General features: G+C 34.6%; 1 pseudogene; it reads right to left on the bottom strand.

Annotated features, from left to right (window-relative positions):
- Positions 1 to 2,581: 2,581 nt before the first annotated feature.
- LOC112033058 (probable serine/threonine-protein kinase PBL8) lies at positions 2,582 to 10,312 on the bottom strand (annotated as a pseudogene).
- Positions 10,313 to 27,303: the final 16,991 nt, after the last annotated feature.

Here is a 27,303-nt window from a genome sequence, read left to right as displayed (position 1 = left end):
GATAGAATGATGCCTTTTCAATTATTTGATTTCTATGAATTTCATTGCGATTTGCTAGTTTATCTATGAATAGACATGGTCTAGGACAATAATTTGAGGCTAGCTTTGGCACTTTTAGTCAAGTGGCTTTGTAATGACTAGCCAAAAATCACAATTGAGGCTCCTTGTAATTGTTATGCTTGATCAACTAATACAATTTAATATCTAGTGAATCTAGGACATCACAAGTTCTAAAAGATGTCTGTGTTTTGAAATATATGCATAATGTTCTATTTGGAGGTTGAAAGATGCCAGCTATTTTTAGGGTTGAAAAATACTCGCATGTGGGAGTTGAATGTACTGAGGTTTTGAGATTGTGTCTCATTTGTGAGTTGGTATTAAAAGATAGTTTTTGGTGTAACTGGATTTAGGTTAGTTTGTGTTTTTGAGTATGTGCTTGTGAGGTTTGTGGGTATTGTTTATAAGAGTCTGTGAGTGTAGTTTGTGAGGTTTGGTTGAGGGGTTATGGTTCATATCACTGATTGTAGATTTTGGTTGGCATTACTTGTGAAAGTATGCATTGGGTTGTCTAAGCACATTTAATTTTATGTCTTGTATTGGATATTGTCGATTTCTTGTCTGTGTGAATAGGCTTCCACTTACCCCAAATTCTAATAAATTTTTACTGCAAATTTTTCTGCCACAACGATTTTATTTGGTTTTATTTTGTGGTACAATGTGCTTGAAAGATGATAAATATGAAAAATCAGGTTGAGCCAAACAGAAGATCAGAAAATTTGATATTGGTTGCACCTTGGATGAGCTCAATTAATGTGAAATGACCATTAATCAAGTGTAGGCACATCTCAACATGAGCACCAGAGCTTAGTTTTGAGATGACTGGGTAGTTGACAGCTATCCACAAACTAATGGTATTTGTTTAATTACTTTGGATGTATAGCATTGTTTGATATGCTATAATGTGTTTCTTTATGAGGTTGTGAAGGTTGAATATGATCATTGATGAATGCTTTTGTACCTCACGAGATTCAATTTTTTAGAGCTAGCTATAGATGGCTCTATGATAAATTACCACATCTGTTCTATAGCATATGTACTGTGATAAAGTAATGATCCTCTTAACCACGGTCAATATAGCATACCATCACCATTTCTTTTACACTTCACACTGATATTAGTTAAGCATCTCCCCCTAACATAATTGGATTCTTCTTTCTGCTTTTGATGTCGTTATTCTGTGACTCTTTTCAACAGCTGAGGAGGATGTGCTTGACCTTGATGCTAATGGAAAAGGTCTAACCATATGTTTTTGATGACTTCTTTGCTTAAAGTTGCTCGTTCAATTGTTCTGTTATGACTTTGTGAACAAGTTATGGTTGACTTACAGTGTACCAAGTATGATTGTAGTGGAGAAGATTCACTAGTTGCACAGCATGATTTTCTCCCTTTTACATCTTCCAATGCAGATACCACCTGGAGTTATGTGGGTAAAGATATGGTGAAACGATATACTACATATGAGTATAAGATATAAAATATAAGTTTGCCTAATCATGAGGCCCTAGGTAGATTAACATTGTTTTGGAATGAAACCCAATTGCTGTGGTTAATTGGTGCAAAGAGTACGACATTTATTGACATGACTCACATATTAAAAACCACTCAAAAGTACTCTAGAGTTCATTAAATCATAAAAGTGATGCAGATGTATTGAAATCAAGATTTCTATGTCAAAATTAAACTTCTTCTATCTGATGAGAGTATAGGGTTTGATGTTATAGTTTGTGAAGTGGGTCTGAGTTTCATCCTTTTCTCAACTATTGATACCTTTTTATCCCTTCAAGCTTCTGAATCTAGATGAGGCTCATGGTTTCTTAAGTCTATTCCACCACGTTTAGGATTTAGTTCATCTTTATATTTCTGTGTTCAAGTTTTCCTAGGATTTAGTTAATTTTATGACTGTATAAATCAGTTTAAAAAAACATCAATGTTCTCAATGAATTTCCTTTATCTGTTTGTTACAACTGAATATAATTGAGCTTCATGAGCTTTAATAAAGAGTGCACTTTCCTCATCATTTAAAAAAAAAAAAAAAATCCTCCCGCCTGAAGTTCTTTGCTTGGAATCTTATTAGTTGATTTATTTCTGGCTATGTTCGTGAGTGTGTAATTAAAGCTTCAGGTGATCTTCAACACACATCCCTTTATACAGCGGCACTTCTAATTGAGCATCTATTGCCCTGTTGTCTTTTTCCCCCCCTTCTTGTTCTGAGCATTTATTGCTGTTTCAGACTCATGAACATAAGAGCATGTGGAAAAATCTGCTGGCACCAGACATATTTTCTTTTCTATATCCATAAGAAACCTTCTAAAGTGAAGCAAAGGTTGTTGCCTTGTGTTGGTCCCACAAAATAGGGTCTGGGGAGGTGAGATTTGGATTAAGGTATAGCCTTCTGCAGGTTCGAAATGACCACTTTTAAGCATTAAACATGTTCACTTTTGCCCACAGCCCAGGACTTTTATTATTACACCAAACAAAGCTCCCTACTTTCTGAAGTTCTATATTTATTAACTTGGCTATCTTATACAATTATGGTCATCTCAGATGCTAAAACCTCAAAGGTCTTTGAAATAACCTTGCAGTTTTCCATGAATACAAGTCTTACATATTTGAGTGTCACCTGATCCATGGATAATATTTTCTTAGGATTCTTGCTGAGACATTGTTCTATTACTTGAATTATCCTGAGAAGCTGGTGGAAATCATGGGAGTTGCCAATTTTGGGTCGACTAACTGCAGGTACTTCCTCTATTTGAGAAGGGGTTTTGCCTGCAGATATGTGAGATAAAATTTGTATGAGCAATCTAGTTAGGGTGTAAGAAATGTTCTGATTCTATATATGCATCGTGGTAGAAAGAATCAAGATCAAAATAGAGTATTTTGATTCAGTTTGCCATTCACTTCCTAATGTAATTCTTGCACATTCTGATATTCTACACTTGGATTTTTAACTTGATAAAGTTAAACCTATCATATTTAACACAAACACACACACACACACACACACTTATATATAGAGAAATTGGCATAAAAAATGTATTTGGATAAATACATACCTATATATAGAGAGTATTTATACAGTCTTTTCAACTACAAACAACAACGGTCACATCTACATAATTTCTTGTGGATTAGTATACATTCTGAGAATAAAGAGAGAAAAAAAAAGAAGAAGAAGAAAGAATGGCTAGTTAGGAACTTAAGACACAATTGAAAACCTTAACATGCCATTCTGGATGATTGTGGTTTGACATATGCCATTTTTGTGAAAGATAAAGAGCTTGCACAAACTCAATTGATAGTGCTAATTCTTTACAAGGCTCTTGTTGGCCCTTGATGTTAACACCAGGCCAGGTTGTAGTGATGCTAAGCTTTGACACGCTACAATCAGCATGGTTGGATGTCCAACAACAGATTTCAAATGAATTAAGGACAATACTGTGACCCGACTGGAAATAAGATGTAGTATATAATATGGGCAAGTTGAAACTTTTCTCTCAAGATGGTCTTAAGTCATCATCTTATTATTCATTCTACTTTCTGGTAAGCTAATTACTAGAAGTTTCTTCTAGAAGTATAAATGATTGGTATTTTTGTTCTTACCCATCCTACAAGACATTTTTTACCTAGCGTCTTATCCTTGGTCCTCCAGCCTGTGATCAGCTCTAGTAGAACCACCCCAAAGGAGTAAACATCTGTCTTAGTGGACAGTTTCCCACTCTCTGCATGTTCTGGTGCTGAATATGCTGAAGTCCCATCAATTTTGTCTTTGGTGAAGTGATCTGTTTTGAATGTGTTTTCTTGCAAGCCCAGAACCTCCAAGCTAACAAAAAGTGAGATTTTTGAAATTTGTTTTTTGTGTATATACCAAATATATAGTCTGATACAAGCTTAATAATTTATATTCAAGCTGTTACCAGTGGTGCAAAATCATGGTTTAGAAGAATGTTATTTGGTTTGATATCTCCATGAATTATATTGTTTTCATGTAGGTAATGTAAACCTCTGGAAATTCCCAGCGCTATCTTTATCCTATCAGTCCAAATCAGAGGTGTGGAGCTTTGTCCTGTGCATTGGCATGAATTTCATCTAGCATTAGCATCAAATAATCACTTAACTGCCAAGGATTAAGTACTTCATATAAAATAATAAACAAAGAATTGTATTTTCAATTTTTTTTAAGGACAGTTTTCATCCAAACTAGTTTGGAGGAATCTCCTTCAACTCATAACGTGGCGTTTTATAAGACCATTAGCATGTATTAAATCACATAATTTATTAAATTATTTAAATAAGTCACATGACTATTTAAGTAGGTCATGTGACTAAAGGTGCACGTGGATAATGTTTTGAGTTCCCACGTAGTGGGTTTGAGGAACTTTCCTCCAAACCATTTTGGAGAAAACTTTGTTTAAAAAAAAAAAGCTTTTGCTTACTTGATATATATTGGTCAAGAGAACCATTGCATGCATACTCATATACGAGCAGCATGTGACTTTCTTCAACACAAGATCCCAATAGCATGACCACATTCGCATGCCTAGCTCTGCTAAGTACATGGACTTCTGAGTCAAAGCTCTTCTGTCCCTGAGAAGTATTTTTGAGTTGCTTAACTATTATTTTCAACTTATTTTCTAGCTGACCTCTGAATGTAGGTCCAAGTCCACCTACAGAAAGACAACTCTCATCTGAAATCCATCTGTCAGCAGCTTGGAGTTCTGCATATGTGAATTCCCTCTTCCATCCCTTATCTGGTTGTCTATTCTCGCAAATAGTGCCTGTTGAAAATCCACACACCTCTTCAGCTTTCCATGCTTTCATTGAAACCCCAGTGCTGCTTCTCTTGGTCATTTCTTGTTCCTGATCAGCTTCTGTTTGACCTAAAAGCTGATGGTTATTAAGAGGAAAAAAGCTATTGATTCCAGCTCATGAGGGATAAGTCTAGAGGTTTTAGAGGTTTCCATATTTGTTTGGGAATCTCATGTTGATTAAAAGAATGATATTGAGGTAATAATTCTCATTAAGAATGTTAGTCCCATATTGATAAGAAGAGAAATAGGAGTTGTGAGGCCCTATAAATAGAGTGAATTGTAGCTTTTGTTGTTATTGTTCTTGTTGTTGTTGTTGTGTGTGTGTAAGTGAGAGAAGACAAAACTTTGTCCCACGTCGGTGTGAGAGCACCTTTAGTTTATTAGAGATTTAGGTTAGTTTATGTTTGTGAGTCTAATTGTAATCCATATTTTACTGGCTAGAGGCATGTCCAAAGGGCTCTTCTTTAGCAAGGTTCCCTATGTTATCATAAAAAAAAAAATGTAAGCTATATGATTGATAGTTTTATATTTTGATTTGCATTGCTCATGGATCAAAGTAAATATTTTGCATTGCTCATAGGTTCCCTATGTTATCAAAAGTTGTGAGCTGAATTTGAAGATTTTCCAAAAACTTAGGCAGATGGTGAGGATAAAGATAGTGGAGATATTCATATAGTTACTATAGGTACATATTCGATTAAAAATTCATGTATTTTAGATTTTGCTTGCTTCTTTCACATTTGTTAGAATAGAGAGTGGTTTGACACTTACAAGACTTGTGATGAAGAATCACAGTGGCTAATAATATGGAGTGTAAAGATGTAGAAATAAGTGAGGTTAAAAATAAGATGTTGGATGGGAATATGAAGAATTTGAATAATATGTGACATAAATCTGAATATGAAAGAGATATGGTTCTTTAGCTAGTTGGGTTATCTGGGTTAGGGATATTCTGCAAGAGTTGATATATGAAAGTTAGCTAAGGTGTTTAGGTGATATTGAAGGGAGAGGAAACTTACAAGAATCTTAAAAGTTGATTGGTGACACATCTAAATGTGGATTGTATGGAATGAATGATGGAGCAAAAGATTGAGAGGAATTTGGTTTTAAAAAATTGCAAAGGAAGATAATAATAGATAGATGAGAATGAGATTTGTGAAGAATGTAACTAACATGATTATGAAACCAAGTTTGACTGAGAATTTCAATCATTATTGGATCAATTGATCGTATTTCTTGTTGGAATGTAGTGGAGCACCCAAATCCACAAAAGGGTGCTAGGGGGTGTCCAAAAAAGTACTAGTGAAAAAACCTCATGGGCTGGAATTGGACATTTGTTGAGTCTAGTCCAAGTGAGGAGAAGTTAGAGGTTTTCTTGTTAGTTTTGAAATCAACGTGGATTAAAAGAATAATAAGGATGTGTAATAATTCCCTATTATGAGAGTTAGTCCCACATTGATATAGTCCAAATAAATAGAGTGGTAGTTTAGTTTTTTTTTGTGTTGTGTGTGTCTGTGTGTGAAAGTAAGATGTGTTAGTGTGAGAGCACTTGTTGATGTATTGGGGAATTAGTTAGTTTATATTTGTGAGCTTTGTGATAGTTTGTGAGTATGGTTTTAGTATGTATTGTTGATATGAGATTTTTGTTGGTGTTACCTATAGATGTATGTTCACTAAAAAATCATGTCTGATGCCAATGCTTTTTCTTGTTTTGTGTGTTTCCACAACATAGACAGAGGAAACAACTAATTCAGTTGTAAATTTATATAAACTTGTTTCTTTTGAATGCCAAAGGGTAGCTCAATCAACATAGAATCACATATCACGAAATGAAGGTTATTATTTTGAATCTTGCCCTCCCCCCTTGTTTGGGACAGTGACTCATTAAATAAAGTTATCTCTTTCAGTACTTTATCAATGAGTTTTCATGGAAAGATTGAAATAAGTCCTGTACTATGGAACTCATAACCAGGTTAGAATATTCGAAGTGAGTTAATACTTACATCTGGGCAAAAGTTCTATGCTGAAAAGATCTTCATCATCTAGAAATCCTGGTAATAATTCATCATACATTACTTGGTTGTTATGTTGTACATGTGCAGAGAGTTTGTCTATTCGTATTGTTTTTGGGCCTCTAAATTGTTCAATGCTGTTGTTACGCTTCATTCTCTATATTCCACATGTAAGCTTTTCCAGGAAGTATTTCTTGTCTTTCTTCATCTGCCTGTTCCACAGGTGAAATTTAGATCAATCACTATGTGGTGCCTTCAAATACTTGTATTTTAATTCTACATCAACATTATTCAACAGAAATATTATTTTTTCCCATGTCCCTTATTTTTCATTATTTTATCCAACTTCCTTAGTGAATTGATATTTTGAATATGATATTGTTTTGTTTATAAAAATTGTATATGCGCATATAATTCAATTTGGATTGCATAGTTCACACACAGTTTGAGTATATTAATGCAAACAAGTATAGACTTTTAGGTGCTTTGGAAAAGGCTTATAAGCAAAACTTGGGACTGGATGGCTATTGAGCCTGAAGTCTATGCAACAAAATGTAATTTGACCTGAAGATAAAAATTACCACAATAGATAGTGAAAACAATTTAAGGAAATCTGTAGAGATAGTCTGCAAGAAAATGGTAAAAAATTATTGATCTACACTCATTCAATGTCCACATTCATTTCTTATTATTCGACGACTGAAAAATAGCTGATTAAAGGAGTGTTAATCCTCATAGTTCCCTTATAAGCCCCCAGGGGCTCCCATTTTATGTTTTAAAACTTTTTTATAGGATCATTGTATGTGATAACTAGATTGCGGCTAACTTAGCTTGAGTGAAGCAGGAACTACAATTTATGTTACTTGAACCTGAGCAGTGCAAAATTCTGCTGTTTTGGCTTTCTTTATGCAGCTGTAATTCCATGTCATGACTTATGTCCATACTGTTATATAACTAAAAGATTCACATAATGGTTTGATTTTTTTAACCTGTCAAGTATCACCCATGTTGCTTTTATATCTACGGCTGCTTTTAAAGCGACTTCCTTAGGTGAAGGTCCTGTGGCCACCTCTATGTCAAGTTCAACCTGAGATTTGCATGCATAAAATTTCATTAACTCTCCAAATTTCATTTCATGTCATATCAAAACTTATTGTTTTCAACTCTTTAATCTGCTTAAGAGGCTACTAATAAGCATAATCTCAATTAGTGAAAGGACTGATGCATAAGAGCTGCTCGATGGAATGACCATAAGTTCTTTAAAAATTCTCTGAAATGATTTTAATTTGATGCTTGAATGTAACACTTGGGATACTTGGGGAATTGAGATGAATAAATTTTTATTAAATCTACCCTGAGGATGAGCCAACTATATTGTTAATGTTATATATATTTTCTGCCTTATTATTAATAATACATGGATGATGACTTGGTAACATGTATACTTCAAACCTTCTACAACAAGTGTTATCTGGGATGGCTAGTTATCATTATGAAATTTTAGTGAAACAGTGTGACATAGTCTATATAATGTTCAGAATTCTTTAGTTCACGGCCTTTATTTTCTGTCATCTTTGATCCATCTGACTTTGGAAAGTTATTGAGAGTCATATTCTAGTTTAATTGATTACATTGATCTTCTACATCTAGTACTTAATTTTTAGATATTTCTAGGCAGTGAATCTACCAATCGGCTGTCTTACTTCTGCTATAGATTTCTCTTTCAAATTTGATTGAAATGAGACAACCATATCATAATGACTCCTATTTGTCTCGCCATCTAGTTTATCGTATTTAGTTTTCCTATTGAATCACAAGCTCAAAGCTGCTTTCCTTTGCTGAATTTCATTAACTTTTTTATTTTATTTTTCAAGGGAAATTGGCCGTCTTGCAGCTTGATATTTCACTCTGGCTTGAATACATGATGAATTTTCAGAGCGATTATCCTTCAGAAGCATCCATATATTCCCATTTCTATTTTCAGATGCATCTCATAAATCTGAAACCAACCCACCTTAATTTAATTGATTAGTGTCAGTAAGGTCTAGAAGGTGGACTACTCGCATGTAGTTGCTATGAACTATGAAAGTGCATTGGAAAAAGTTCTCCAAAGATATGCCTTCTTCCTTAGTAGAAACGTGTGGAAGTTTTAGTGCCTCTCTCTATCACAAAATGACAGTCTCTCTTCCTTTCTATATCTTGTTTGGCCATGGTTAGACTGAATGGGTGCATTTATTATATATTGGAACCTTGCCAAATCAGGGGGGTGGGTACTACAACAACAAAATATTCAAATGTTTGAAAATGTTGATTGAAGCAAGTTGAAGTTTATTAGCCACGTCAAAATCAGTTTTAGGTGCGAAGCCAATTGTCTGGGGCCTGTCCTTTTCTGGGCAAAACCTTGGGGGAAATGAAGGAAAAATCATGGAAAACTCTTAAAATTTTTCAGCAATACTATGGGGATTTTAGGCAACTTATTGATATACTTGGAAATGATTGATAAATTTGTAAGTAAATATTTCTTAGAAAATCCGTTTTTAAAAAAAGAAAAAGAAAAAAGACGTTGCTCCTGCACCTCTGTCTCTTCATATTTTATTAAATAGTTTAGTTCCTTTAATTGTTGCATGAGGTTTATCCTATGTTTTCCAGTACCAATTCATTTTATTTTATCAGGACTTATATTTAATTAAAGGCAACTTATACTCTTGTCATTCTCTGCCTGCAAGGAGAGTTTCATGAGACTACTGATTATAATTTGGCTAATCATATCTGCTAGCTAGGTGTCATTGTATATATATTTGAATTTGAATATGAGCAGTCTATAATTGCAAAATCAAATTCATATATTTGAATTTCCCAATGATATTGATTGGCCTTTAATTTATTTCCATAAAATTGTATGATATGATATTAGTGACATTTTAAAGTTCTAAAACTTAGATTCTAGTAGTTGATCTCAACAGTACCTGCTTTGCTTCATACAGCTTAGAAATCTCAGCAAGTTCTCTGTGGTTTTGATACTCATTCTTCTTCCCAGCTACTTCCCTGCCAATGATTCTCTCATTTGCTCCGAACATTGAACTGGAGTCCACTCTGCTTCCATACCCCACTAAAAAAGAAAGGAAAAGAAGTGTAAGAGAGTAATTAATTAAACTACTGACAGAACTCTATACATTCTATTACTATTCTTTTAGTTGATTTGCTTTTCTTCCTTTTCCTTCCTTTCAGGAGATAAAAACAAGAATGCTTACACAGCTTTCTGCTTCCCATGATAGATAACGTACTTGGGGTTTTAACCTGATGAATGACTGCAAGGAGGGTGAGCTTATCTCCAGGCTTAAGTGATAAGCCATGCAGTGCCCACCTGATTGCGCTTGAACTAACTTCTCTTGATGCACCCTGAATCACTACCACCCTCTGTGCTTCCATGGAAATAGTTAATCGTTTCGAAACTCTTTACTTGAGTTACAATTATTTTTGTCAAATTTAGAGAGGAAAAGAAAACAAATGCAGTATAAGAAGATTGATATGCATACTATTGTAGTAAATACAGGCTACAGCAAGAGGACACAGGAGTCATCATCATCTGTTGAAGTATTAGAGAATCTTTCTATTTTCACTTTTTGGTCTCAGATTTTTAAGGTGTAAGCAATGTGTGGAAAATGGGCAACCACAGAAAATTAAAACTTTTAGTAAGTTAACAAAAGGTTAAAGAAAAATTGAAAATAGAACTGAATCTTGCATGACCAAATTTCTTTACAGTTGAACAGGTCAAGTTAAGATGAATATACGAGAATACAAAGAGTGGTGAATCCAGGAGAACATCAATTAAGTTTCAAGCGCATATGGTATATCCGAAAGGAATGAGATGCTTGGTTTTAAGGTTGTAGGTTTGTAGCCATTGTTAAAACCAAAGCTGAGCATCTTCTTCATTCTTCATAAAAATCATTGTCTTATCCTATTCATGTTACTATTTACAACTGCAAGACAGCTAAAGAATAGAGACACATCTGATGGAAGAAACAAAGTTTTCTTGAGGGAGTTCCTATTTATAAATAGAATAAGTCAAGAAGAATCCTCGACAGTTGCTCATGCTATCTTACAAAAATGGTGACACTGGATTTTGGTTCAAGATTCTATCTCCGCTTGAAGATGCAAATTCGTTGTAATCGAAAATGGAAGAGGAGTCATCATCTGATATAGACGTTGCTTTTTGTTAGCTTTCGTCCATAGTGACTCGAAAACATAATCAATATGTATGTCAAATGCTAGTATCGATAATAGGAATCGAGTTTAAAAAAAAAAAAAAAAAATAGTATTTACTTTTTGAAACTATTTTGTAAACTAGCATCTTGAGTTTTAGAAATTCAAGTTCGGTGACAAAAAACGAACTTCTAAAACTCGAATTCCATGGCTGGCATAGAAAAATTTATCTACATGGAACTCGAGTTGAAGAGACTCAAGTTCCATAGAAGTAGATCTGAAGAAGGAGAAGGAGAAGGAGATGAAGAGAAGAAGATCTAGATCTAAAGAAGATCCAGAGAAGCCGAAGAAGAAAACCGGATCTGAAGAAGAAGAAGAACCTGAAGAAATCCAGATCTGAAAAAGAGGAATCTGAACTTGAAGAAGAACGTGAACTTGAAGAGTTCAAGAAAGACTCAAGTTCCACGTGTATTTTTATTCTACATCAGCTTACCATCACTTGCAACTCAAGTCTAAGAGACTCAAGTTCTACATTAAACTCGAGTTTTAGAGTCTCAAGATACTAGATTGCTAAATAGTTTTACGAACTTAACAACTAACTAAAATGTCCCAAAATTAATGCTAAATGTAAAAAATAAATCCAGTATTTTGAAGATTTCACTTTAATTGTCACACTCACCATCATATTCTTGAGTAAATTGTCGACGAGTACAAAGTAAAAATATAAGATATATAAACTAAGGGGAGAGACGAGTGGTGTTAGTTTTGGTAGAGGTAGACACAACGATGTGGATAATAATTTATTATTTGTCATAGCATCTAATAAAAATAAAAAATTAGGACAGTTGGCAAATCTACAATATTTTCACAATAAATCTTAGTCCATAAGAGCATTCGCATTAGCTCTTTTATAATTGTGTAAAATACAGATTTTGACCAATTTTACACATTTTGAGCAAAAAAACACCCACATCAATGGGTGTAAAGATGTGTAAAATATACACAGCCGGTGTAAATGAACAATATACCGTGTATATTTACACGATTATTGTTCATGTGTATCCGATTTTTTTATTCTTTTTTTCACTCTCCTCTATCAAACTGCAACAAACTAGCGCGGGGAAGAAGGCGCTAGCGCCACCATCAAACCCAGAGCCACCACCAAACACCGCAACCTAGCACAGAGAATTAACTCAAAATCAACACCGCCTAACCACCACTCAATCACCACCACCACAACCCATCCAGACCCATGATATTCCAATCACAAAATCAACCAAAAACAAAGAAAAATCAAACCAAAAATCAAACCTTCAATGGAAAACTCAACAACTTAGAACCCAAAATCAAACTTTCAACAAAAAACCCATCAACCCAAGCCCAAACTCAAATCAAGGCTGCTGTCACCACTGCCATGGAGAGCTTGCTGCTTTCTTTGCTCGTGGAAAGCTTGCTGCTGCCATTAGAGAAGAGAGAAACAAGTGCTGAGCTACAACAAAGGAAAAGATCAAAAAAAAAAAAAAAAAAAAAGAGAACAGACCGTGGGAGAGGAAGTAGAGAAAGGATGTTGTTTTGTGAGATATAAAAGGAAATAATAAAAGTGAGGATCCGATGTGTGGTGACTGTGGGAGAGGAAGTAGAGAAAGGACTTTGTGAGATATAAAAGGAAAAAATAAAAGTGAAGGTCAGATGTGTGGTAGGGGTTAAAAGTGAGGGGAAAGGAAGCTTCCTTTACTTGTAAATATATCTAAATATAATTTAATTATAAAAGAATTATGATTGAGATTTTTTTTTTCAAACCAAGCATGATTTTATTTGGAATTTTATTAAAGTCTATATTAAAATTTTCAATTCAAATCGGTGCCTCTTTTTTTTTTTTTTTTTCTTTTTTATTTATAACTAAAATCATACTAATAGTAAATAATATATATATATATATATATATCTCTCTCTCTCTCTTCAATACATAACCCTGAAACGACACACATAAATATTTCATTGATGGTAGAATGATGGTCGAAAACAATAATCTATCGGTTGTCGCCGAAGCCACTATTTTGATGGTATGGCCACTAGTGCTAGCAGCACGGTGGGCGGAGACACCGATCTAGCGGCGGTCGTCAGAAACACTATTTTAGTGGTTTGACCACCAGACCTCCACCACAAGCGGCTCCATTGGCCGAGCCACTGGTGTTGGTAGTTTACTTAAAATTTAAGTTTAAATTAAAAAAGTATGACCACTAGGGAGGTAGTTAGAGAGAAATAATAAAAAAATGGAGTATAATGAATATTTTATTGAAATATCTTGTAAAATAAATGAACTGATGTGGGTGTTTTGTAAAAGTGAATATGTAAAATAGAAAAAGTAGGTTTTTTGTGTAAAAATGGATGTATAAAATACACATACTGATGTGAATGCTCTAATATGTAATTGCTAAAAATATAATCTTCCTCAGCCTATACTAAATTCAAATCGGTGAACCTATTGCTACTTCAGCAAGTGTCATTTTAAGGGGGAGTGTTAAGTAAAAGAAAGAAAAACAGTAAGCTACAAGTTGTGCTCTGCATCAAACACAACAACGGCAACTTTGCATAAGTAGACATTCAAGTGAATGGCACAAGATCACTTTTAGGAGGCATTTAGTTCGCTGTGATGTGTCCTTGATATGATGCACATTATAATGATGTGACATTAAGATTTTTGGTTTATTTTATTTTTCTAACATTACCATAATTTAAAATTAGAAAACATATCACATCATCTTAATCCCAGTACCTTTCTAAACAATGTAATGTTGTATTCTTGTACTTAGCCAATATTGTATTTACTTCCCTGTGATTGTTGAAAGACTTTTGCAGTAATGGTAGAAATTAAGTAGGTCGTAGAATTTGATGTTAATAAAGAGATCAAGTAATTAGGGCATCAGTTTTATAGAATATATATAATAAGAATGTTAGATTTTTTTTTTTCTATTAAGATGGACATCCATTAGTTGGATTTTCAGTTTGTGAAAAACAAGTTGTACTAAAGTTTTTTTTTTTTTTTAATCGAAAAAAAGGTTTATTTATTTTTCATTATTAATAACAATTGTTATATAGATAGCTTACGAAACATGAAAAAAAGTTCATGAATTTCGTAACTCTTAAAGGTTTAGAACAAAAAACATTTAAAAATTATAAATACATTTATAACTATAATTAAGAGGCATTAGAAAATTTGGTTAACTCAAAGAGGCATTAGTAACCTTCCATCTAATATTCATAGCCAGTAAATGAAAATAAATTGTAAGTTATATTTATCATCAAAACTCTAGTATATAACACTCACCATTGTGACTCCACCTAAAACACAACATCCTCCTACTTTGTTGTTAACAACACATACATTTCTTTTGTTATAGTCTTGTAACACGAAGAAGTACTCCAATAGTGATGGCATTTAAGTGCTTCATCTTAGTTTTATTCATTACAATATCTATCTTTAGTTTTGATGTTACCCTAGCAACTCGCCATCTTTTCCAATCTTCTCAACCCAGAATACCAAACTTGCCATTCATACCCACATTGCCTGAACAAACACTGCCACCTTTGCCTTCAATGCCAACTTTGCTAAAGCCAACGCTACCACCTTTACCTTCATTGACAACGTTGCCAAAGCCAACGCTACCATCTTTGCTGCCTCCATTGCCAACATTGTCAAAGCCAACACTACCAACTTTGCTGCCTCCATTGCCAACATTGTCAAAGCCAACACTACCAACTTTGCTGCCTCCATTGCCAATGTTGCCAAAGCCAACGCTACCACCTTTGCTTCCTCCGTTGTCAATGTTGCCAAAACCAACGCTACCACCATTGCCCACATTTCCGTCTATCCCCACTATTCCAACTCTACCGAAACCAACATTGTGAACCATTCCCTCAATCTTGCAAACCCTTATTACTACAAAGGTCTAGTCTAAATGTCCACATAATTTAGTTCAATTACAGGTTTACAATACTATAAAATAAAAGAAAAAACTATTGTGTTGGATGGTGGTACAATTGCGTTACAAAATTGAGGGCCTCTTACTTTTTAAGCATCTCAAATGTTATGTGAGGGTTTAATTTATGATGTGATATTTGTTTTATTGCGAATTATTATGTTCATCTTGGAGTTTGATTTTATGTTATCATACTTAATAATCTATTTTCATAATAATCTTTTAAATTTTCGATTGGGATTTCTCCTAATTTGTTGCCAATGTTATTAGAGAAATGAGAATGATGCCTATCCATCAAAATTTGTCTATTGACCTTGGCTTATCTTCTACCAAGATTAAGGATTTGAAGGCCAAAATAAGGGGGCAATTAAGAAAATATATATAAAGTAAGTAACAAATTTAGACAATAACATCAAAAGGCTATCACCATCACTAAAGAGATAGGTCAAAGGGTACAATTTTTATAAAAATTACTCATCACAAACTCCCATGACACACAACAAAATAGTACGCAAATATGGCGGTACATATATAAGCATCATAAATTATATATACATCTTTATGTGGCCAATGCCTTATATATAAAATTGTTGGATACAGAAAATGGTGACACATGCCCATTTATCAAAGCCTATAACAATGACATGTGTGAAAACATTTAATAATTATCAAACTTAATAATAAATACATTTAAAAAAAAATGAAAAGGAAAAGAACTGCTACACCTTTACTATTAAAAAAAAAGTATGAGGTGAAGAATTTGACTAGGAAAAAAGCCAAAATTAAATGACTTATTTAGTTACGAACTTAATTATATTATCATTACTGTATTTATAATACAATAGAAGTACTCAAGTCTACAAGCACACTTATAACTTTTCACAATGATAGCCTAGGCCATCTAGAGCTAAAGAAATTTGGAGTTCAATCCCTGCCTATACTAAAAATCTGATTGGTGTCTTGGTTTGATTATAAAGAGCTATCATCAAGAGTGGATGCTATAGATTGAAACTCTCTAAAAAAAATAAAAATAAAAAAAGAGCCAAAGAAATCAGGTCCATTTGAATCTCCCTAGCTACAATGTTGATCATCTTGCCCAAGTTTCAAGAGAAAGGCTGGAGGAATTTAAGGCTGTCCTCCCACCGAAAGCTCCCCAATTTCCAAAGCCTAGCTTTGCATGGAGGCCTTTGCCAAATGAGAAGTTTAAGATAAACTTCAACAGTGCTATTTTCTAAAATGAGAACAAAAGTGGTATCGGGGTTGTCATCCAGAATCAAGCTGGTCTTGTTATTGAATCTCTCTCTTAGCAACTTCCATGTGCCTATCAAGCTTTGAAATTGAAGCTTTGACAGTGGCTCGTGCTCTCGAGTTTGGGGTCAGAAATTGGAGTTGCCATGCTGTTCTAGAGGGAGACTTAGAGCTGGTCATGACAGCTTTGGTGGAAGGAGTGTCCTTAGGCTCAGTTGATCTATTAATTAAGGATGCAGTTCACCTTTCTACTTTTTTTTTTTTTTTTTTTTTGCATTCGCATCAGCCCTTTTATAATTGTGTAAAATACAGATTTTGACCAATTTTACACATTTTGAGCAAAAAAACACCCACATCAGTGGGTGTAAAGATGTGTAAAATATACACAGCCGGTGTAAATGAACAGTATACCGTGTATATTTACACGGTTACTGTTCATGTGTATCCGATTTTTTTATTCTTTTTTTCACTCTCCTCTATCAAACTGCAACAAACTAGCGCGGGGAAGAAGGTGCCAGTGCCACCACCAAACCCAGAGTCACCACCAAACACCGCAACCTAGCACAGAGAATTAACTCAAAATCAACACCGCCTAACCACCACTCAATCACCACCACCACAACCCATCCAGACCCATGATATTCCAATCACAAAATCAACTAAAAACAAAGAAAAATCAAACCTTCAATGGAAAACTCAACAACTTAGAACCCAAAATCAAACTTTCAACAGAAAACCCATCAACCCAAACCCAAACTCAAATCAAGGCTACTATCACCACTGCCATGGAGAGCTTGCTGCTTTCTTTGCTCGTGGAGAGCTTGCTGCTACCATTAGAGAAGAGAGAAACAAGTGCTGAGCTACAATAAAGGAAAAGATCAAAAAAAAAGAAAAAAAAAAAAAGAGAACAGACCGTGGGAGAGGAAGTAGAGAAAGGATGTTGTTTTGTGAGATATAAAAGGAAATAATAAAAGTGAGGATCCGATGTGTGGTGACTGTGGGAGAGGAAGTAGAGAAAGGACTTTGTGAGATATAAAAGGAAAAAATAAAAGTGAAGGTCAGATGTGTGGTAGGGGTTAAAAGTGAGGGGAAAGGAAGCTTCCTTTACTTGTAAATATATCTAAATATAATTTAATTATAAAAGAATTATGATTGAGATTTTTTTTTTCAAACCAAGCATGATTTTATTTGGAATTTTATTAAAGTCTATATTAAAATTTTCAATTCAAATCGGTGCCTCTTTTTTTTTTTTTCTTTTTTATTTATAACTAAAATCATACTAATAGTAAATAATATATATATATATATATATCTCTCTCTCTCTCTTCAATACATAACCCTGAAACGACACACATAAATATTTCATTGATGGTAGAATGATGGTCGAAAACAATAATCTATCGGTTGTCGCCGAAGCCACTATTTTGATGGTATGGCCACTAGTGCTAGCAGCACGGTGGGCGGAGACACCGATCTAGCGGCGGTCGTCAGAAACACTATTTTAGTGGTTTGACCACCAGACCTCCACCACAAGCGGCTCCATTGGCCGAGCCACTGGTGTTGGTAGTTTACTTAAAATTTAAGTTTAAATTAAAAAAGTATGACCACTAGGGAGGTAGTTAGAGAGAAATAATAAAAAAATGGAGTATAATGAATATTTTATTGAAATATCTTGTAAAATAAATGAACTGATGTGGGTGTTTTGTAAAAGTGAATATGTAAAATAGAAAAAGTAGGTTTTTTGTGTAAAAATGGATGTATAAAATACACATACTGATGTGAATGCTCTAATATGTAATTGCTAAAATATAATCTTCCTCAGCCTATACTAAATTCAAATCGGTGAACCTATTGCTACTTCAGCAAGTGTCATTTTAAGGGGGAGTGTTAAGTAAAAGAAAGAAAAACAGTAAGCTACAAGTTGTGCTCTGCATCAAACACAACAACGGCAACTTTGCATAAGTAGACATTCAAGTGAATGGCACAAGATCACTTTTAGGAGGCATTTAGTTCGCTGTGATGTGTCCTTGATATGATGCACATTATAATGATGTGACATTAAGATTTTTGGTTTATTTTATTTTTCTAACATTACCATAATTTAAAATTAGAAAACATATCACATCATCTTAATCCCAGTACCTTTCTAAACAATGTAATGTTGTATTCTTGTACTTAGCCAATATTGTATTTACTTCCCTGTGATTGTTGAAAGACTTTTGCAGTAATGGTAGAAATTAAGTAGGTCGTAGAATTTGATGTTAATAAAGAGATCAAGTAATTAGGGCATCAGTTTTATAGAATATATATAATAAGAATGTTAGATTTTTTTTTTTCTATTAAGATGGACATCCATTAGTTGGATTTTTGTGTATTTCAATAAAGTTTTGCTTGATCATAAAAAAAAAAAAAAGATAAAATCAAGTGGGTACAATCAAGACTATGCAGGTTTCCCGTTTTCATCAAGTTGCAGATATACTTGCCAATAAATGACTTGGTCTTCCATTATTTTCAAAGCTTATGCTTAAGATATGATTGCAAAACATATACTCTTCCCAAGCCTATACTAATTCAAATCAATGAACCTACTGCTACTTTAGCAAGTGTCATTTTGAGGGGAGGGTTAAGTAAAAGGAAGAATATATATATATATATATATAGAGGGAGTGTTTAGTGTTAAATATACATATGGGTTCAATTCAAAATAGCCAATGTTGCGTTTACTCCCCTTCCCCTGTGATAGTTGAAAGGGTTTTGTAGTAATGGTTGAAATTAAGCAGGTCTAAACCTTTTTGAGTATCTAACAATTCTCTCAGGTGTATACAATTAAACCATAACATGAAAGTTTTGATAGCAGGAAAGCTTTAAGCTACTACCAACCTTTCATGAAAAATATAAAAAGCTGTCAACAATATTTATTTATTTATATATATTTTTTTGGAGAAGAGTTCACAAGGCCACCTATGCTATAAAGACTTCCTTTTGTTTGAAAATACATGTAGGTGAAAAAGTGTGTCAAAATATGTGTAATATTGCTTGTGTAAATTTGTTATTTACAACTATATGTTTTGTTGGCTTATATTCCATGCCAAATTTGATTGTAATTATATTCAATCTGTTGTACCTTGTATTTATTATGAGATTTCATTGTAAGGGTTGTGTAATAGAGAGAGTGGTGTGAAGACTCAAGCATTTGAAGACTAAAGAAGGTTTCGCGGGTATCTCGCGACTTAGCATCCCGCGAAGTATATCATGTGCCTTGCACATGCTGGAATGCGAAGAGTTAGGCTAGATGGAGACAGTTGTGTCTCGCGAGTATCTCACGGGTAAGGCCTTCTCGCGAGACACCCGTGAGGCATTCTGTTCTGCCAACCTGTCCAGTCTGATTCACACTTTTTATGCCTACGTTATTTATATCCTCATTACCCACAAAGGTAAAGGAGAGCTTCTGAGAGAAAACTCTAGCCAAACACTTTGAGAGTTAGAGATTGTTATACTCACAATTCTCTACACATTTGTTTTGAAAATTTCCTCATCTCCTACCTCTCCATTTCCATACCATTAAGAGGTTGATAGCCCAAATACTTACCACACCCTTTAAGAGTGTCAAGTGAAGTTTTGGTACTGCTGGGAAGCATTGGAAGAAGCCTAGAATGGCAGTTGCAACATGAAGCTTGTTGCGGGATACGGAGAACTAGATAAGACATGGTTCCGAGAAGCCTTGTTGGAGTAGGAGCTTGGAGGGCTTAGGTACAGATGGTAGATTAGGCTTGGAGGGTCTTTTGCTCACCCTTGTATCCCAACTGATTGTCTAGTGGGTCGATTTCTGCTTGGAGGGCGGTGGAGAGGTTTTTCACCGAGTTCTTTGGTTTCCTCTTTAATAACACGTCTCGGTGTTATCTGTGTTTGCATCTCTCTTCCTTACTCTTATTCATTTCATTTTTATAGCTGTGTTGCTTTAAATATGTATTAGAGTACTTGTCTTGTTTATACGCTTGTGTTTACACTATTCTGTACTTAGTATTAAGTTAGTGTAAAATTAACCAATTTGTAATTTTAATTTGGGGGGTCTAAACAGCTCGTGTGTTTTCAACAATTTTCCAAGCTTTCAGTTTAAAAATTGAAAACATGTGTTTAAAATTATGTACCAAACAACCCCTGAATTTCTTTGTGTGTTTGTTATTCTTTTGATCTTTGCCTTGATTGCTAATGGAAGTAACAAACTTAACTCTATTTGTTTTGATGTAAAATATTTTCATATTTTACAATGTTTATTTTGCAGTAAAATAATTTACCAAATGTAAAATATTTTCAGTAAAAGGAAAAATCAATGGCAAAAACTGTAAAATATCTTAAACTTACAAAATTCATAAAACATTTTACAATTTTTTCTTCTCTCCCTTCCGACACTTGACAGCTTCTCCCTCTCTCTTAACTTTCTTAGTTCTTCTCCTGCTCTCCATCTCTCAACTCTCTTACTTACAAGGCCACAACCCTCTCATCTCCACCCATCTTACACCGTTTCCCACCACTGACCGACCCGAACCACCATCATCGGCACTACCAACCTCATCATGTCTTTTCTGCAGAAATCCTTCTTCTCTTCTCTCTTGCACCGTCTTGGGTCCAACGACGGTCTTAAGTTTTGTTGGCTACTCGATCTCGCCTCCGCTGGGGTTAGATTTTTAGATTATGTTCTTTGTTTCTTGGGTTTTTGATCTGAGTTCGTGGAGGTTTTTCTTGGTCGATCCACCAACAGAAAACCGATCAAAAAGGAAAAAAAAAAAAAAAAAAATGTTATACCAAGTTGGATTTTTGGTTGATGGTGGTTGTCAATTGGGTCATCAGTGGTGGTTTGGTGGTTGGTGGCTGTTTTTTAAATGGTTGGTGGTGTTTTGGTGGTTGTTTTTTCTTTCGATGTGGAGCTTTGGGGGGTGGGTGGTGGTGGTCTGTGCACCAGTTTTTTTTTTTTGGGTTGAGGGCTTTGCTGTGCACCACTTTTCAAATTTTGTTGAAAATAACAAGTCAAATTCATGGTAATTTAGATATGTCCAAGGACCGATTCAGAAAAATGTCCAATAAACAATACAAAGTATGGTTTTGACATCCACCAAAACGGTTCTTTTTATCCTCAAAAACCGACATTTATGAAAAACTTAGTAAACCGTGCAAACTGCGGTTGAACCATCCGGATTTAAAAACTGTGGACGGTTATCACGGTTTCACAAGTTTAGTTGATTCAGAGTTTTTTTTTTTTGTTTTTTTGTTTTTGTTTTTGTTTTTGTTTTTGGTACTTATTGGCTCAGCTATTGTTGAAGCTTCAACCTCAGACCTTGAGATCACACCGATATTTCTTCTTATTCTTCTTCTCAGTCTCACTCACCCCTTCTCTCATTGCATTTTTGCCGACTGCTGTTTTTGCATTTTCTTTTTTACCGTTCGTTTAGATACAGTTTATTTTATTGAAAATTGAAAATAATATAATAAAATAATTTTTAAATATATAAATAGTATCGTAAGACTTATTTTTAATATTTTTTTTGAATAAAATAGTTATAAGTCCTATAAATAGTGTATAAATAATATATAAATAGTGCATAAACAATATATGAACGGTACATGTGTAACACACTTTGTCTCCTAAAACTGAGATGCGTGCATAAAAAAAAAAAAACGCAAAACGCTATACGCAAGAAAATAATTCCTATCCAAACTTATACTTTTGTTTGTTGTTTCTACATTTTCCTCTCATCTTGCGTTTTTCCTATGCACTCTATAGCCTTCTAGTCTACTTTGAAGATGATTGACAACTTGCTTTTCTGTCACACACTAAATACATGCTTGTCAACCACTCTTTTTTAAATTTTATTGGGTTTAATCAATTTTTTAATGGCTTGTTTATATTTTATTGGATTTAATCAATTTTTTAATGGCTTGTCCGGTCACTCTTCTAGCTGTTGTTTATTTTTTATTTTTTAAATTTAACTAAATGCATGCCGTGAAGTATCATTTACTCCTTTTAAAATTTTATTGGCCTTTGTTCTTATTTAATCAATTTTTTAATGCTTTGTAAAGTCACTCTTCTAGCTTTTATTTATTTTTTAGGCAAAATTATACTATTGGTCTCTAAAGTTTATTATGTGAATGTAATTAGTCCCTCAAGTTTCAAGCGAGCGTTATTAATCCCTCAAGTTTTAAAAATGTGTGGTACTAGTCCTTTGGTTAATTTTGGTTAGAAGTATTGCTTACGTAATTAATAGAATACTGAGTTGTTATTTTTTTTAATGATGTGACATTTTTAATGAAAATTACAAAATTATTTACAACTGGTACATTTTTTACAGTTTATTACAAGTGCTTTTACAAACTGATGAGTGGCATATGAGTCATTATATTTTTTTATTTTGCGGGAAAAAATCTTAGACTCTCCAATATCTTCCTGTGACCCAAGCACTTCATCTTCCTTTCTTGCCATTCTCCCAACCATTGTGGCTGCAGTTGACGTCACTATCATCACTGCTCTTCCTCCGCCGTAGTGACTCCTCCAAATGACCTTCGTTGCCACCGCAACAACCAACACAGGCTCTGTCCTTCGCCATTCTCCATGAATGTCCATCGACTGCTTATCTCCTAAAGATCTTTATGTTTCTTTGTTCAGATTGTTTCCAAAGGATCCATAAATAGCATGAAAAAATGTTTAAATTTGTTTCATTATAAATCTTCAAATGTTTGAAGTATTATATTCAAGTTTTATTTTCCTTAAAAAAATTGAAAAAAAATTGGCCCTTTTTCTTTCTTTGCCATGAACCAATGGTAGTCACTGTGGGAATCTTTGTTGCCTATCACTTTTGTTGCTCTCAAAATATTTGTTGGTTTCTTGCTCCTGACACTAGACTACTCTCGTTAACAAGAGAGGATTTATGGCCAATCAATTTAGATTAGAAAGAGAGTTACGTAAAAGACTTTGTATCCTTAAAGGCGGTTCTCTTCAACTCATATCTGGATTTTTGTTAAGAGGGTTTCCAGTAAATTATTGTTGGCTTTGAGGTGGTCAAGCCACTTGATTAGAAAACTGGAAAACGGTGAAGCGAAGAAAGGGAAAATAGGGAAGGAGAGATCAAGGGGTGTTTGGTAGAGTAGTTTGAAAATTGTTATTTGTAGTTTTTTGAAATACGTGTGGGTGAAAAAGTGTGTTGAAATGCGTGAAATGCTGTTTAAAAACTAAAAAATGTTGTTTGAAAATACAAACCAAACGGGCCCGAGGGGCTGAAGCCAACCCTATCTCTTTTCTTTTTCTTTTTTGGCATAAGAATAAATAAAATCCAATTAAAGATTATGTGACAACTTTATAATTAAATAGCTGATATGGCATAGGACACTTAAGTTGCCACGTAGTTTATAAATGCCTACAGTAAAATTATAAATGCCACGTCACTTTTTTGTTAGCCACATAAACAATATTTTTAACAGAAGTTAGCCGAAGGACTAGTACCACTCATTTTTTAAACTTTAAGGACTAATAGTGCTTACTTGAAACTTGAGGGACCAATTGCGCACAGAGTAAACTTCAGGGACCAATAGTATAGTTTCGCCTATTTTTTTATCTTTAAAATTTTCATAAATAGTTGAATATTCAAATGGGCTTTAGCATAAAACAATTTACTGGATAGTCAAATGGGCTTCAACATGACTTAAAATAATTTAGACATAAGCTCTCATAAAAAGATTAAAAGAGTAAAATATTGAGCTTTAACAGAAAATGATTTAGGTTTGCTTAAAATTTAATATTTCTTATTTGCCTTATGAAAGTTATGATATAAAAAAGACATTTGAAAAATAGACCTTTGTATTTATTTGGATTATTTTAGTTCATTTTTCTACTTTTATTAATTTAACATATTTAATTATATTTTAAATAATTATTAAATTAATTATAACATCATCATGGTTTGACCTCGATTTAACTTTAAAAATCTTGAACCTCTCCCTCTTATATGATTCACTGAACGATTCAGATTTCAAAACCATGATACAAACAATAAAATACATTGTTAGATTATCAGTTTCTTCTTCTTCTTCTTCTCATCATAAAGAAAATGCCAATAAACAAAACATCATAATACAACACAAACAACATACTGTGCACTACTTTGTTTTTTTGTTAAAGGTCCGTGCATCAGTTGAGTTTTGAGAAGTATGAAAAAAAAATTTCATTTTATGGTGAAACATATAATTGACAAATGATTTACATTGTATTATTATGTTGTCAAACACGATAAAATGAAAATGTTTTACTAAAAATATTTTACATTTGCAAATATTTTATTTCGAAACAAACGGAGTGTTAAATTTTGTTTTTAGAAGAATAAAAGAAATTTTTGTTATTATACACTCATACCCATATTAATTTATCCATTCAATATAACCCTTAAGTAATTCTCAATATATATATATATATATAGCCTTTAAGTTTTAACTACCACAAAACCTATTGTAAAGATAGTTTTCTAGTGTTTAATTAGTAGCATTAGAAAAAATGAGTTAAAAGAAAACTATATTTGGTCAACAAAAAAAGTATAACTTATTTTTAGAGATTGTTTTCTACTAGAATTTTTGAAAAACAATTTTATTTCATGGCAAACTAAATAAGGAAAGTTAGAAGATTAGTTTTCAATTCGTTTAAGATTGCTACCAAACATAAGAAAATGAGATAGTTTTATAGAAAATATTTTTTTTGAAAAATGATTCATTTTCTAGCAAATATTATCTCCAAAACAAACAAAGCATACAAATCTGGCCAGCCAAAAGTCGTCATATCGTTATTGGGCATGCTATATCATTAATATTTTTCTAGTTATATATTAGGAACTTATTTATTTTTACTACCGATTTACATGTCATTATTCCTATTTTAAAAACTTTGAGGAATTAATAGCGGCCATGTCTATTAAAGGGCCCTCGGTCAGTTGCAGTGAAGAAGCGGAGGCGTTGGCGTGTCAAAAAGCTCTTGAATTCGCTGTGGAGTCAGGTTTTTCTAAGCTGATCATAGAGGGAGATAATGTTGCTGTCATGAACGCAGTAGCAAGCACTTCAGGCGATCTTTCTTTGCTGGGACATGTGTATGAGGACATCAAATGCATCATTCGTGGTTTGCAATATGCTGATATAAATTGTATTAGAAGAGGGGGAAACCAGGTTGCCCATATTTTGGCCAAATATGCTAGAAATGTTGATAATGAATTGTACTGGATAGAGGACTCTCCTCCTCCGGTTATAGAAGCCTTGTATCAGGATTGTTTAAGCATGAATGAATGAATGAATAAATATTGGTTTTGTTTTCAAAAAAAAAAAAAAAAAAAAAACTTTGAGGAATTTATGTATTTTTATTTACATCGCGGACCAGTTGGTCCAGGTAATCCCACAGGCTCCTACAATCCTCCGTGGTGTGCCCATGGTCTTGATGGTACTGACAGTAGAGATTATAGTTGCGTTTCTCGGGGTTTCCTATCATCTTATTCGGCCACCTGAAGAACGATTCATTCTTGATCTTTTCCAGGACCTGGTGTACTGGCTCTTTGAACACGGCGTTGACCGGCTGAGGATTCATCGATCCCATTGCCCGGCAAAATCCCTTCGCGGTTTATTGTAATTGTAGCGGTCCGACCGCGAATCCCTCCTCTCCTGAGAGATAACCTTGTCTTTTCCCTTGCCCTGCTGCTGATCTTCTTCAACCCTCTTATACTTCTCTATGCGGTCCATTAACTGACGCACGTTTGCAACCGGTTTGCCAGATAGAGACGCCCTCAAACCGTGATCAGTAGGGAGGCCGAGCTTGAATGTGCTGAGGGCCATTGCATCATTGTTACCTTCCACCTCATTGAACATTTCCCAGTACCTATCTGAGTATGCCTTCAAGGATTCACCTTCCCGCATGAATAAGGATAGCAGGGAAGAAACAGGTCTGACCGCTCTTCGGCATGTAACAAAACGGGAACCGAATGCCTGAGTGAGTTCTTTGAAGGAGTTGATGGAGCCTGCCTTCAAACCGTCAAACCACCTCATGGCCACAGGCCCTAGACTGGAAGGGAAAACCTTGCACATCAGGGCTTCGTCTCTGGCGTAGACAGCCATCCTTTGGTTAAAATGACTCACATGCTCCACGGGGTCAGTCTTACCATTATAGATGGTGAACGTTGGTTGGTTAAAACGCCGAGGGAGTCTAGCCCCCTCTATCCTGCGCGTGAAAGGCGACTCAGATATCTGGTTCAAAGCCCTGTTCATGGCATCGTTCTCCATGTCCTCGTGTGATGGACTTCTACGTTGTCTCTTACGATGGGATTCCTCCTCACAAGTGTAGGACTCGCTGGCTGGTGTTTTGGATTTGTGCTGATAAGAGACATCTCGCTCATCATCAAGATCATCCTCAGAATACGAGGAAGCCCGTTTCCTCTTTGCATGGCGCAGCTCTCTCTTTAGTTTTTCTATTTCCAGTTGCAAGTCGCGGTTCTCCTTTGCATGGGACATGTGACTTCCGCTCTGCGATTGGCCCTGGCTAAGGCGCACTGTGTGTACGCTACCCTCACGATTTTGCCTTCCCTCCAGGTTGGCGAAATGGTCCATGTGTTGGGATGCCCTGGATTCTGCTTGCTGTTCACCTTGTCCCGCCATCATCAACTGTTGTTTTCACTCTTGCACAAGCTCTTTCCCACAGACGGCGCCAATTGTAGGGTCAGTTTTTGCGGCCCAAGCCCAAGGAGGTATGGATTTGGAACCCTCTGAGCCCAAAACAATAAATTTTGTAGAGAGTGGGCGAAAGGGCTAGGCAAATAATGAAATTACAGTATTAAACAGCAACACCAATGAGAGAAGTTGAATTAATGTGCTCTCGGACTAATGAGTACTCTGTCCGAAGAGAAGTTGTTCATTGATAATCAAGGGTTACAATTGCTGGAGCTACAACCATGTAAGGTACCCTTTCTCTCTCCTGTT

This window comes from Quercus suber, unplaced genomic scaffold (genome assembly GCF_002906115.3).
Source record: "Quercus suber isolate HL8 unplaced genomic scaffold, Cork oak 2.0 scaffold_534, whole genome shotgun sequence".
NCBI classification, from domain to species: domain Eukaryota; kingdom Viridiplantae; phylum Streptophyta; class Magnoliopsida; order Fagales; family Fagaceae; genus Quercus; species Quercus suber.
This window is presented reverse-complemented; position numbering and strand designations above follow the sequence as displayed.